Source organism: Hippocampus bargibanti, linkage group LG01 (assembly GCF_051943395.1).
Source record: "Hippocampus bargibanti isolate YZ-2025 linkage group LG01, ASM5194339v1, whole genome shotgun sequence".
Lineage (NCBI taxonomy): Eukaryota > Metazoa > Chordata > Actinopteri > Syngnathiformes > Syngnathidae > Hippocampus > Hippocampus bargibanti.
In genome coordinates this window covers 33,618,559-33,633,118 of record NC_142734.1, presented here as the reverse complement: position 1 = coordinate 33,633,118, position 14,560 = coordinate 33,618,559, and positions in this window count along the sequence as shown.

Genomic DNA, 14,560 nt, shown 5'->3' with positions numbered 1-14,560 from the left:
CCTATATATATATCCCTACTGTCCTCTGCTATGATAGGTCCCTGCTCCCAGGTTGGGGGGGAGCAAAGGACTACTCCCTGCGGCTCCCAGTGGATCTTTGCAGCCAGGTTCTAATAGCAGGCGGGACTGCACAAAAAAAAAGAAAATAGCTAGCCTATAAAAACTGGAGCGACGACGTTGGCTTACCTGCTGAGTGTATTGACTTGTTACTCAACTGTCAAGGAAGATAGCATCAAGCAAACCAAAGCAGCTGTCTCCAGATCGACTAGCGATGTTCAAAATATTTTCCCCCCCAGTCGGAAGAGGAGGAGCCCCTCTTTTTATTCGCTCAAAGTAAAGCCAAGGTGTATAGACACCTTGAGAATGGAATCATGCGTCACAAGGCGACATTTCATGCTGATTCTTAAAAGACAACCGACGCTTCCGGACTAGTTGTGTCCATAATTTGTAAAATCACTTCAAATGACTTCTACTGAGCGTGTTTTACAAAGATTCCACCGCATGTAGCTATATTTTACGTTTTAAGACTCGCGCTGAATATTCAGGAAGTCTTGTTTTTGAGTTGGTGAGGATTCCTGATGTCACGTCACGGAGGGAATGCCCCTGACCGAGAAAGCGACACACAATGCATTTTGCGGGACTTTGTTTGGTCTGAAAACTTGGTGTTGATCTGTGTTGATGGCCAAATTAGAAGGAAAACACAAATAATGCGATGGTGAATTGTTGTGTGTTGCACCAAGACTACTATTTGATACTCGCTGACACAAATTCCCAGCAAACAAATCATCCCATTTCCAACGGAGCTTGGGCGCCATCTTGTGCATTTTCTTGGACGCTACATTGCTGTCATTGACGGCTCCAATTGATATGGGAGGACTCTTTTAATCGATTGCAAACATGTATGCTTTCCTCTTCAGAACTATTTGAATCATATTCATAACTGGGTGAGTAACAAGAAAGCGTCTTCTCTGAATCTGAACTCCGTGAGCCCATTGTTTTGTTTCTTGAGCAAGGCAAGACGACCTGGCGTGACGTCACGAACTGGGGGTGGGACTTTGTGAAAATCCCTAGTTTCGAGCGGATTTGTGGCAGTGTTTGGACACTTCAAGTCATTTTTATTGGTGTTTTGCATTTGACTAAAAATATCAGCCAGCGTGTTTTGGGTATTTTAGATGCTATAAAACGTTTTTCTGATGTCAGTTAGGAAACAAAAAAGGGGTGTCGGTTGTCCTTTAAACTAGCATTACAAAAGTGACACGACTGCTCTGTCATCCACATTAGCGCTGATCATCCTTTCCAACTATTTGGAAAAAAACATACAAGAGAGAGAAAATTATGCTGGAGCATTTTCTCATCAATCTGCCCACTTCACACGAACGTCTGGTGAATATTTTCCCTCTGTTCATTTTCTTCCATTGGTTTTTTTCCCCCTAATAAAAAAAAATCAATTCACAAAAAAGCTGATGGAAAATGAATGGACGACAACGAGCCCTCGCGATGTGACCTAAGCGATGAGACAAAAATATTTGAGCTTTAGTATTTCAAATCATCCATAGTTTGGAAGTCCTGAATTTGAGAGTTAGTGAATGCGGTAACACGAGAATACGGGGGAGAGTGTTAGAGGAGGCGGCAGTGTGGCTTGGGGGGGTTAAGGGGGGTCATGGTGTCGTGCCGGCGCCCTGAGCCTCTCCCGGCGGATCTGAGAGGTCAGGCGGCTGTCTGTGATCACACACGGCGTCCTTTTCCACATGGGATTTATTTTTTTGCTGGATGGGCAGGCAGGCGGCCCAAGAGGATTCTCATTTTAGACCGCCAGTCTGTAGCTGTCAACGCCAGTCGACAGAGGCCAGCGGACACCCGACCCCGAGTAGCCTGCCTCAACACCCCCCTTTTGACTCCTTGCTTTATTCTCTCATCTCACACACGCACACACATGCGCTTGCACACACATGCACGTGCACACATGCGCACACACACACACACACACACACACACACACACACACACACACACACACACACACACACACACACACACACGCACGCACACACACACACACACACACACACACACACACACACACACACACACACACACACACACACACACACACACACACACACACACACACACACACAAAATACACATACACACAAAATACATAATAGTAAAATTATCTGAGATATCAAAGATCGACGTGTGCATTCAAAGAGAGAGGGTGTGGAAAAGTGCGCCGGCTGGAGCGCTGTTCAGTCGTGTGCTTCCGCCGAAAATCCGAAGATCATTCCGCCAGATCCGAAGATCACTCCGCCAGATCCGAAGATCACTCCGCCAGCCATGGTGGGTGGGTATCGCGAAAAGTAGTGCGTATTTCAAGGTTTAATTTTCATAAATTTGATGTTCGTAAACCGAAATTTTCGTAAGGCAAGGTGTTAGTAAACCCAGGTCTCACTGTACACCCACACACACAAAATACACCTACACATCCACACATACATACGCCTACACTCGTACACACACAATACACCTACACACACACACACACACACACGCACACGCACACGCACACGCACACACGCACGCACACACACACACACACACACACACACACACACACAGGCTTCACTTTAATTTTGATGTTGCATCTTCTATGGTACTTTATTGAATGTTTACCTCTGATACGGCTACATTATGGTTGATAATAAAGCTGTCCAGTCAGGTCTCTGCACCCCCCCCCACCATGCATATCAACCCCCCACCACCAAATGCAGCACGTCTCCTGCACTGCGCTGTTAATAATTTGTGCCGTAAAAGATAGCACGCCTCTCTGAGTTTGTGGGAGTTATTGGCACAGTATCTCCCCCCCTCAATCCCCGAACCATATTTGTGCAAGGCCGTGATAGAAACATAAATTATTCCTTATCTCTTGTACAATCCATTTTTCAAAGGGGTTCACTCCACGTTTGAAGGGTAGCGGCGGCAACGGCCATAGCCCAGATAGCGGCCTACATCAAGAGAACCGCGGTGGTGATCTCAAACACCGAGATGAGAACACCGCCCATTCGTGACAACCGCGCGGCTGCATTTTTACGACTAAATTACACAAACGGACCGAAAACAAAGGTGGACAAGTGGTGTGAGGCCGAAAAGATCCGATCTTATCATTGCCATTATTTTCCCTCCCAAAAGATATGGAACCTCTGGCAAAACTGTTCCATTTTGAATATGATTCTTTTATGTAGAAGGTCAGGTGAGAAATCAAATCAGATCCGAATCAAATTGTTCTTTGGCAGCTAATTTAATTCACCACGGAAAATCCCCATTTCATGTCATCATTCACTTGATATCGGAGAGCTTTTCGCAGTTATTACTGAATTATGAATGAATGAAACTCACAAAATTCAAAGCGGCATGCCACCTTCTCTCATGCTCCAAGAATCGTTTTGTAAACAGTTTGATCTTGCCCGGTTGTCATTATCGTTTGATTAGCATTGTGTTGCATCCACGGGAGCGCCATCTTGTCACGATCTGGTTGGCGACCAACGGGTGGCGCTATCAGCCCCGCCTGCACCTGCACAGGTGCTGGTCATCCCGATCAGTGGCAGACTGCCACGTTCTGGTTGGCAACCAACGGATAGCGCTGTCGGCCCTGCCTGCAGCCGCACATGTGTTGGTCGTTCCAATCAGTGGCAGTTAAAAGAACTCCTGGCCCGATAATTCGGTGTCGGGTCATTGCATTGTACGCTGTGCATGTGTTTTCTGCACCCTGTCAAGTTTGTTTCATCTTGGCAGACTTTTACTTTTGGTTTTCTTTGATCCTTGGTATTTTTCTGTTCGGATGATTTTGATGTTTTAGATTTTGTTCGTGCTGATTTTATTTTAATACAATTTGTCAAATACAACCTGCTCCTCCCTCCCGCCTGCTTATTTTGGGATCCACCACCATCACCACTTTGCAAACCGTGACACATCTAAGCTAAATTTGAAAATGGCGTCAGCACACTGATTGCGTTGGAAGTCTTTGTGGAATCACAGGCCACAAATGCTACATATCAAACCCTCCGGTGCTGAGCATTCACATTTCACTGCAAATAAACTCAAGCTCTGCCGGCTACTATTGATTTTTTCCCCCCTCTGTGTGATATGAAACCAGCAATCAGCACTCAGGCTGGCAATAGCTTGAAACTGCAGCCGAGACGTCGATGAGTCGCCAACACATTTCAATTAGCCAGCCGCCCTGGACGATCTCTCCCTTGGGGCAAAGACTGGGAAGGGTGGGGTCCACAGATGGTTCTGCGCTCGCTCAAATCAATCAGATAAGGCAATGAAGGGCGGTGGTTTATATAGGCTGCAGCCAACTGAGCGATGTCGTCGTAGCGCCTGTCTATCACAGGGCAACGTAGAAACTTGTTTATGCCTCGATTGATACAAGCGAAACAATGGTCACGTGATTGAATGTTTAGCTCTTGCAAGTTCTTGTTCAAGCAAGTTAACCCCCTGTAATTTGATATCACAAACTGTCCACCAAAACAACCACTGTCCCTTAAAAGGTTACAAGTAAAACACCGTCTGTTTCTTCAATATCTTTCGTCCATCCATCCATTGTCTGATCCTCACAAGAGTCGCGGGTTGTGCTGGATGGAGCCTATCCCAGCTGTCTTTAGGCAGTAGGTCGGGGACACCCCGAACTAGTTTCCAGCTAATCATAAACTCACTTCCATGCTCACGAAAGCATCTAGAGACAATTTAGAGTGTTCAATCAGTCTGCCATGCGTGTTTTTGGAACGCGGAAGAAAACCGGAGTACCCAGAGAAAACCCACACAGGCATGGAGAGAATATGTAAACTCCACACAGATAGACTAGAGCTGGAATCAAACCCACAGCCTCTGCACTGTGAGGTCGATACTCGAATCACTCACCAACTAGGCCACCCTCTTCTATATCTTGTCATCTTGAATTGTATTTTTCAGGATTGAGCCATGCTTAATAAAGAATATGGGATGGCCCTGAAGTACATTAGTTGGACCTCTACCCAAGAATACAAAAACTAAGACCTCACGGTGTCCGGGGGGGGAGTGGTTAGCCACATCCCAACAACTGATACCCAAGGCTAGCATGCAACCATTTTCCCAACTGAAGTCAGCGTGTTGCTAGCAAAATTGGAGCGCTACGTCCTCCAGATGGCTGAGCTGGAATCCAAACGCCTGAAGAACACCATGAGGGGATACGGTCCAGACTTGAGCAGGTGAAATCTGGTCAGTTTGGGCCACCGTATTGACGTGTACAAATTTAAAGGCAAACACCTGTGAAAATTCCTGCAGTTGAAGCTTGCGGCCAAGCATGTTCACATCATCGTAACGGGGACATGCTAATGACAGCGTTAGCATGTTTTGTATTCCGACCGAATCAACTTTTAAATGTAGTTTCCAAAAAATGCAGTCCTCAAATGGGGACCGAATCCAAAGACTTTATTCACAATTATGGATGTTGCTGTTTTTGAACTTTTTGGGTATAGAAGAATCCAGATTGAAATCTCTGCTAAATCCTAAAGGCATCACCACAGGATTAGCTCAGCCATGTTGTTTCATTTGCTGACAGCTCTCATCGGCAACAGATTGGGGCCGCCATGGTGCTTGCATGCATGCATGCATGCGTGCGTGTACGTGCTGTACATTCCCTATTGACGGGGTAGGGGAGGGGGAGGATCTCTGCCAGAGCCACAGGGCCACAGCGACAACTCTCCACACCAACCGACGGACAGACCGACACGGCACCGCACCCCCCGTCGCTCAACTCCCCCGCCCAACCCTATAGAACCCTTCTGGCCTTTTGCTCTTCGCCTGGCTGGCGGCCTTGCATCACGCAGACACACCACAGCCCCCCCCAGCCACAACGCCCACACAAACACACACACACACACACACACACACACACACACACACACACACACACACACACACACACACACACACACACACACACACACACGCAGCCTTTCTCAATCGATTTGGTTCTCTTCGCCTTTCATCTGACCAGAGCTTTGGAGGAGCCGTATTTCCTGGAGCAAACCCAATACAGCGCCCCCACCCAGTGTGTTGGTGTGCATGTGTTAGTGTGAGTGGGTGGGCGGATGTGCACTTTCCTTGATTTTCATGCACTTATCAATGACAACGTTTCCTTCCAAAAGTTCAGATATGAAAACGGGAGAGATTGTGAAGAGTAAAAAAAAAAAAAAAAAAAAAATGTTCATTTTATCATCACATAACTCATGACTCTCTGGTCCTCCCACAATGGAAACGCCTTAATATCATCATAAAAGGTGAAAGCAATGTTTTGCTGGGCTGAATTTATGAGATAAAGCCATTTTATTTGCTCTCGCGTACTATCTCATAATTTATACCAATCTCTGAAATCTATGCATGCAGCTAGCTAGCTAACAGCCAACTGGAGTGAATAGTATCAGTGACACTATTTGTATCCTATGATCAATGGCTTGTTCATTCAGAGTACTGTGAGTGTGTGTATGTATATATACACGTGTATGTATGTATGTAGATAGATAGATAGATAGATAGATAGATAGATAGATAGATAGATAGATAGATAGATAGATAGATAGATAGATAGATAGATAGATAGATAGATAGATAGATAGATAGATAGATAGATAGATAGATAGATAGATAGATAGATAGATAGATAGATAGATTACTTCATGTATAAGGCGCACCTGTGTATAAGGCGCAGGGTGATCTTTGGAGGAAAATCAAGGTTTTTGGGTACGCCTTATACACGGGAAAATATAATATGTTGAGAAATAGCTATATTGTTGTTGTTCATTTTATTTTTGTTTGCTTGGCTGTATACAATCATTTGGGGGGGGCTCATTAATTTATTCTAATAATGCTTGAAAAAAATGTTTGTGCATTGCAGTCCAGTGATGCAACATGAAGCACCGCCCCTTTTTTCAGGTGCGATAAGGACACTTTGTTGTCCCCCGCGGGTCAAAATGAGGGAGGAGACGAGTTTACAGGGGTGTGTAGAGGTGGTGGTGGTGGTGGTGGTGGAGTGGGCGGTCCAGGAAAGCACATGGCAGGAAGATGAAGAGATGAAGATCAAACGGACCAGCGTGAGGGTGATTAATGCAAAGGGGAACATCCAGGATGAAAGCAAGGCAATAAATCAGCCGTTGGGCAACCGTGCTAATTGTAATTGAAATTAATTAGTTTGCTGCAGAACTGCAACTCATCCAATGGACAAGAAGCTTTTGCGACGGCATTTCTGAGTCAAGGTCAATACATCATCGAGCATAAGACAGTGGGTTGGGTCCAACAAATAAAGGTTTAGGATTGGACAAACAACACAATATTTATTTGATAAAGATGGACAGACATCTTGAAACTGACCGAGCGTTTTTATTTGCATGAGTGGAGCTCACATTTCTTCAGAAGAAAAGGTCCATAGAAAATAAATTCATGTTGATTTGAATACTCCTTCCTGATAAAAAAGGGCCATTTTTTTAGCATGGAGGAGCTTTGGATAAAGAAAAGAGGGCCATACTAGCCAACAAACACTTGCAGACTTTGTGTGTTTGCTGTGGTCGAACCCGTCGGTGAGTCAATGCCTTCACAGACGTTAAAGTTGCAGAGAGTCATACATTAACTCGCAGTCCATCCCTCACAGGCAAGCAGTTTGTTGCCTATTCATTAACCCAACAGCTCGCCAGCTAATTGGCACATGTACAGACCTGCCTGCATTCGTGCATGTGTTTGTGTGTGCTTGTGTTTTTGCCTCAAGGGTGGCTGGACCAGAAGAGAAGTAACATCGTGCATTTTTTTTCCCAAGTTTTACAATTTTGGGGAAATGTGCGATGCAACTCAATGTGAAGTTGCCACTGCTAGCACCAGCATATCATAAAAGACGCCATTCCAAACAAAAGCCAGTTTCTAGTTTTGACAAAAAGGTCATTTGGAATGCTTTTGAAGAAAAAAAAACATGAACACAATCTATCCCATTCGGTGTATTCTGAAGAAACGTGGGTTTCAGATGGAAAATAGGTTTCTTTTGCAACCTCGCACATATATTTTTGATACTCCTAACCGATTCCAGATCTTTCTACATATGAAACCCTTTTCGGGACAGTCGTTACATTGGATGGTTTATCATGTTATTAAGTGACATGGTGCATGAAAGGGTTAAACACAAAAAAAAGCTACGCTACCTTCATGGTAAACTATCTTGCAAAATTGAGCGATTGATCAATATTAGCATCCCTGTAACAAGTTCGAGGTTAACACATGAAAAGCAAAAACGGATACAAACTAATTATTCACGGGTATACTACACAGCACAGGTGTCAAAGTCAAGACCAGGGGGCCAAATCTGGCCCACTACATCATTTTATTCGGCCCGAGAAAGCATATCGAATAGGTCAAGTTCCATGCTAGCAAAAGTCTGAACCAAAATTTCAAATTGTCCCATGTAAACCACAATAACAGTTATTAGTTTTGACGATGAATTTGAAAACTAGTTTGCCGGCCCTGGTGCTTCTTTGCCTTGCAATGTTTTATACACTTTTCAGCAAATTTCTGGTGAGGCGTGGGGAGTTTTGTTACCGGCTGCCGAGGCTATTTTTGCGTAGCACCACATACTGTCTGTTAGGACCAGGGGCTTTTCTCTGATTGCACACTCCTTCCACCACAACCACAACCCTCCATCCCCCCTCCCCAGCCGCTATGCCGTCCTTCCCCTCCGTCAGGAATCTATATTTCATAAGCGAGCTGTGGAGCTCTAGCGCCCAATTATCAGCAGATAAGGCGCAGGAAGCCCTGGAGCGCCTGCACGGCTATTTAGACGGACGGCGGGAGGGCGGGAGGGGGAAACTCAGGCGGGGGTTGGAGGGAGCGGCAGAGCAAAAAGGCAGGCAGGCAGGGACTCAACCCCCTGAGGGGTGCGTCGCCCTCACTGCGCTATTTACCCCCTCCCCTCTCTCCCTCATTGACAGCCTCCCCCTACCCCCTACCTCTACCGCCGCCCTCGCTTCCCTCCCCCCCATCAGCGGCAGGGTTCAATTAGTGCCGGCGGCGGCAAGCACCCGCCGCCCCGCTAAGCCTGCGAGCCCGAGCGTCTATCAGCACACACCGACCAACAACACGCAAGGCTGACTTCATCCGGCGCGCTTGCGTCACAACCGACTTGCAAAAAGCTCAGAAGTGAGCACAACAAGGCCAGCTATAGTCCACTTTCGCCATTTTATTTCACCTCCCTGTCTTTCTCTGTTGTTGTTTTAATTGAATCTAGATAGAAATACAGTCTGCAATCAGAGCAAAGTGTAATCTAATGGTCTCAACATCGCAGGATCGGGAAGCGGGGGGAGTCAAACTTGATGTGCTCCTCACGTTTTTTAGAAACCGATGGAAAAACAAAACGCCGACTGGCACCGCTGAGCAAGGTCAATCAGGGGTCAGGCGCGGCTCACGGATACGAGACGGATATCGATTCGCGGGGACAGGCCGCAAGTGCACACACATTCTTTCCCCTCCTCTTTTTCCTCTGCAGTCACAGGGCAGGCGTCAGCCAATAGATCAGCCAGGAGCAGGAAATGGCCCAGGTCAGAGGGGACAGGGTGTGTGCGTGTGTGTGTGCGTCTGTGACAAAAAGACTAACAGCCTGCTGAAAGCCACTCTCAGACAGAGACATTCAGGACCTTCTGGCTTTATCAATTCACCTCGAATCAGTAAAGAAAAATGGCCCAACCAAAAAACACTGATGGCCTCCATTTTACTGCCCCTGCGTGTCGTGTCTTACATCCCGTACATACAAGTCAGCCACTTTCACCGGGATTTAAGGCTGTTTACGAGTGTATCTATCTTTCGCAAAGCTTTGATAACGCATCCCTTTTACCCGCCTGAGGTGTGTGTGGCGTTGTTGCCATGGTGCGGGGATAAGACGGACGTGAGGCGAGGCCGCATCGGCAGGACCGCAGGCTCAGCTGGAGTCCTGCGCGTACGGCGTCTGCCGGCGCACAGGGCGTCATGTGTGTGCATGTGCCATGTCTGATTGCTGTGCATGACTGAACCAGTATAGGCCCGTGTATGTGTGCCTAAATGTGTCTATACTGTATATGTGAGGGAAAGTCAGAGGGTAGTGAAGCGGAGGAGGGCAGGCGACGCTTCCAGGCATAGAAAGCAGGCCATCTCCCACTATGGACGCTTTCAAAGAGGAAGGGGAGGAGGTGCGTGGGGGCTGAGCTTGAAAGAAATGAAGCAGCAGAAGATTCCAGCCTATAAGAGTTCATTTGCATGTGATAAGCTTTTCTATTCTGGTCACACCTAATAATAAGTGCATATCACGCCTAGTCTAATGGGGAGAGTCATACAATGGTGTTCAACGGGCGCTTTGCGACGCAGCGGAATCGCCAAGGTCAAACAATCTCTTCCGGGATAATGGCTGGAACACAAGTTTTTCCGTCTTGGAACTGGAATGCGAGTGGCTTACTTCACCCGTGTAGGGGATAGCGGACGCCGTATGATGAGCGTTTATTGGGCTAAACTAGCCACCCATTCATTGCCGAAACTATATTTGTTGGATTTTTGGTTTTACTCAAGCACTTATTTGAATTTGTCTCGTTTTTTTTTTTTGTCGCGGTTCAGTTTATGACCAACGGGTGGCACTGTAGGGCCCTGCCTGCAGCGGCACAGGTGTTGGTCTTTTTAATCAGTGGCAGTTAAAAAGACTCCCGGCACGACAATTCAGTGTCGGGTTATTGTTGGTTTCACCCTGTCAAGTTTGTTTCGTCTTGTCATGTTTTACTCGTGGTTTTGTTTGGTACTTTGGACCTTTTTGTTCTGATGACTTTGTTGTTTGAGATTTTGTAGCTGTTGAGTTTATTTAATACAATTTGTCAATTACACGTTCCTCCCTTCTGTCTGCATTTTTGGGGTCCACCACTACCACCGCCTTGTAAATCGCGACATTTTTCATGGCATCAATAGATAACACACGGCAAATTTATTTATATAGTACGCCATACACCGCACCACTCAAAGTCCTTCACACCACATCTAAAGGTTTGAACAACAAAATTCAAATGAACAAAACATCTTATTCACAACAGATATTGAATATACAGATATGGAATAAAAAGATTTAAAAAGGAAATGAAATAAATTCTAATGATTTTTTTAAATGACTAAAAAGTCAATTGAATTTGACTTTAAAGACATTTGAAAGACCTTAATTGAAGGAAATGTTTTGTGGGCGGAGAAAACGTTAAAAAAATCACAGTCGAACCTCAGTTTTCAACCACAATGCGTTCCAGAAACCTGTTCAAAAATCAAGTTGGTTGAAAACCGGAACAGTTCCCATTTATAATCAATGTAATCAATGTCTGCTTTTTTTATAGTGATTGAAGAATCCAAACACGCCTGTTCAAAATGGATCGCTACACGAGGAATATGTCTCGTCACAATGAGACGTCACATGAGGAATGTGACATTTAAGGAAGCGGGGGGGAGTCAAGTGGTGCATTCAAGTGCACTCAGTTTGGTCGAGAAACAATATTTGGCTGTAAACAGAGGCATAAAAAACCTGAAATCTTTGGTCGAGAACTGAGACCTTCAAAATCTGAGGTTTGACTGTATTTAAAGTACTTGGGGATGACTCCATTTCCAATGGCAACTTATTCCATTTGTGTGCAGCATATCAGCAAAATGTCGTTTCCCTCAATCCTGCTGAAATGATTTTGCAATGCGTTGAACAGAATTCAGTGCATTTCTTTTTACTTGACGGTGAACATGCAATGACCTCGGACAGCAAATACAACCTGATGACTAATGCAAGAGGAACCAATTTGGAGGCTGCGTCCTTCAAATGACCCCCTCACGGGCTGCGTCCTTCAAAGACTTTTCCAAATGATGGCATAATTTTCAACGGGCCGATCGACTTTTTGATTGACGGTGTTCTGTATCGCCGCAAGATGGCGGTAATGCACTCTACTGGTAGGAAATACAAAGTGTCGAAGAAGAGTGTTGTCGAGGACAGTCAACGACTAACAACCTGGATCGCAAACGAACTTGTAGTTTTTCATGCGTCTACGTGTGTTGTTGACTGTGTACTTTTTCAGCAGCCTCTTTAGAGGAAAACAAGTTGAAGACAAACGACAAGCTCAGAGCGACAGCATAACAGGAGGAAGCCAACTTCCCCAGTTGACACTCTACGTGGAGAGTCCCCCCGGCTGCTCAATTCAGACATCTGGCATCAGTTAGCTTTCAGCGCTTTGACGCGTTTCCTGTGCTGCTGCTGCTTCACGCAAGGCCGAACGGCCACGGTGCAGCCCTCCCGGCGCTACGAAAGCCAAACCCTGGAGATGATCCGCGGCGTGGCTTAGAAACCCACATACTAACACGAAATAAACCACATGAAGGAGGAATTTCAAATCACGTTGAGTTTGGCTCAAAAACTTGACGATAAACGTGTGACGGTGATATTGTCATCTTTGTGATCATTTGATGTCACCTCGAGAGATAGGTGAAAGGTGGGGAGGGGTGATGAGCAAACAGCAGTGTCTCCCTAAAATTTTGAATACTGTCAATCAAAGAAAGCAGTAGAATTCAAGCCAAGGTTTGACTGATTTTTGCTAAATTGATCACTGGTCTGCAAAATCCTTCTGATTAAAAATTATTTGAGAAATCATCGGCTTTTGAGCCACCCATGGCGCGATCGTTATGCTCACAAATTGTTGTTTTTTTTAACCCCACAATTTGGATCAATTACTCACAGTATATCATTACATAAACATTAAATGCAGCGTAAGAAACTTTAGACTGTCTTCTGTCAGAGTTAATTTCTAAGTTATATGGGTTTGGAGTTGTCTGAGCTTGAAATGGGGGCGACTGTATACAAAAGGCAAATGCTGCCTCGTGGGAAGAAAAAACATTGTTACAGGTCTGAACAAAGCTTGAAACGCACCACCTCACAAGAAAAAAACAAAACCGAACAAATTTGGGAATGGTGTTCCACCTCATGCTTTTTTTCAATTCCCAAACAAATTCCGGAATGGCAGTGAATGAGCTCATCTTTTTTTTTTTAACAGGAAATCCAATTCCTATCTCCACTTTTATTCTGTATGCCCACTGACTAATCAAATGCTCACAAATGAATTTTGACCAGTCTGTTCTTTTCAAAGAAACTGCACACCGAATTAATTCCATTTAGTCTTTATCGATGAAAAGGTTTCTTCAGCCGTCATTTGTACGTCAGCGTTTCATCAGCCGTCATCTGTACTTGTACTGCACGTTGAAGGTGTCGGATGTTAGTTTTAAACAAATGTGTTTAGTTTTAAACAAATGTGTTTAGTTTTAAACAAATTCTCCAAAAAAAGACTTTCAACATCGCAGGGATAATACTAGTGGGCCTCAATCGGCAGTACATATGCACCTAAAAGCTAGCAACCACTTATTTGACGACAATGAGGTTAAAATCTTAGCGAAAGAAAATAGATGGTTTGAAAGGGGAGTAAAAGAAGCTATTTTCATAAAACAGCAAAATCCTTCCCTAAACCACCATGGTGGGGTGAGGTTCAATTTGGATCGTTCATACAACAGACTGCTTAGGCAACATAGGCTTAGTTATGCTGATGAGGTGATACCAGAGCAAATGGGGCAATCAGGCAAATGAAGAAACAAACCAAACAAAAACAAATAATACTTCCCACAAAGCCTTGCAGCTCTGCGGTGGAGTAAAGCCTCATGGGTCACGCAAAGGATTATGGGTCGTGAAAGTAGTCACAAAAAAAGCATCGAAAGACACAAAAGCACGGCAATGAAGAAGGAAAGGGGTGACAGGAAGGAGCTTTTGAATAGGATTTCCTGTATAGGAACGACTCCCTACATGAATAGCGTGCAAAACAATCTTTGAGTTAACGGTGCTTCGTTACAGCCGCAGCTGTTGTGAAAATGGTGTACATAAAAATGTGTTGTTTACTGTGCCGACCTGGTTAATGGTGCACACATGAAACACCCCAAAAATGTAAACCTAAAGATGAAAAAGACCAAAAGCTATTTTTTAATTCATTTTGCATATGAGTACAAGAAAGCCATTTTGGTTTAGGGCTTAGAATCAAGTGGTATCTCAATTTACGTACTTAGTTGGATACATAACTTTGCTTGTGACTCAATTCTATATAATTTTTCCAATAAAATGATAGACCGTCCATCGATCCATTCATCCAACCAAATACATCCATCCAAATCCACCCATCCCTCCACCCATGAATCCATCCATCATCCATCCATCCAACTATACATCCAAACCCAACCAAAATCCATCCACCCATATACATACATCCATCCAAATACATCCATCCATCCATCATCCATCCATCCATCCATCATCCACCCCATCCATCATCCACCCCATCCATCCAACCATCCATCCAAACCCAACCAAAATCCATCCACCCATCCATCCAAATACATCCATCCATCAACCATCCATCCATCCAAATCCATCCATCCAAACCAACCAAAATCCATCCATGCATCCATACAGCCATACATC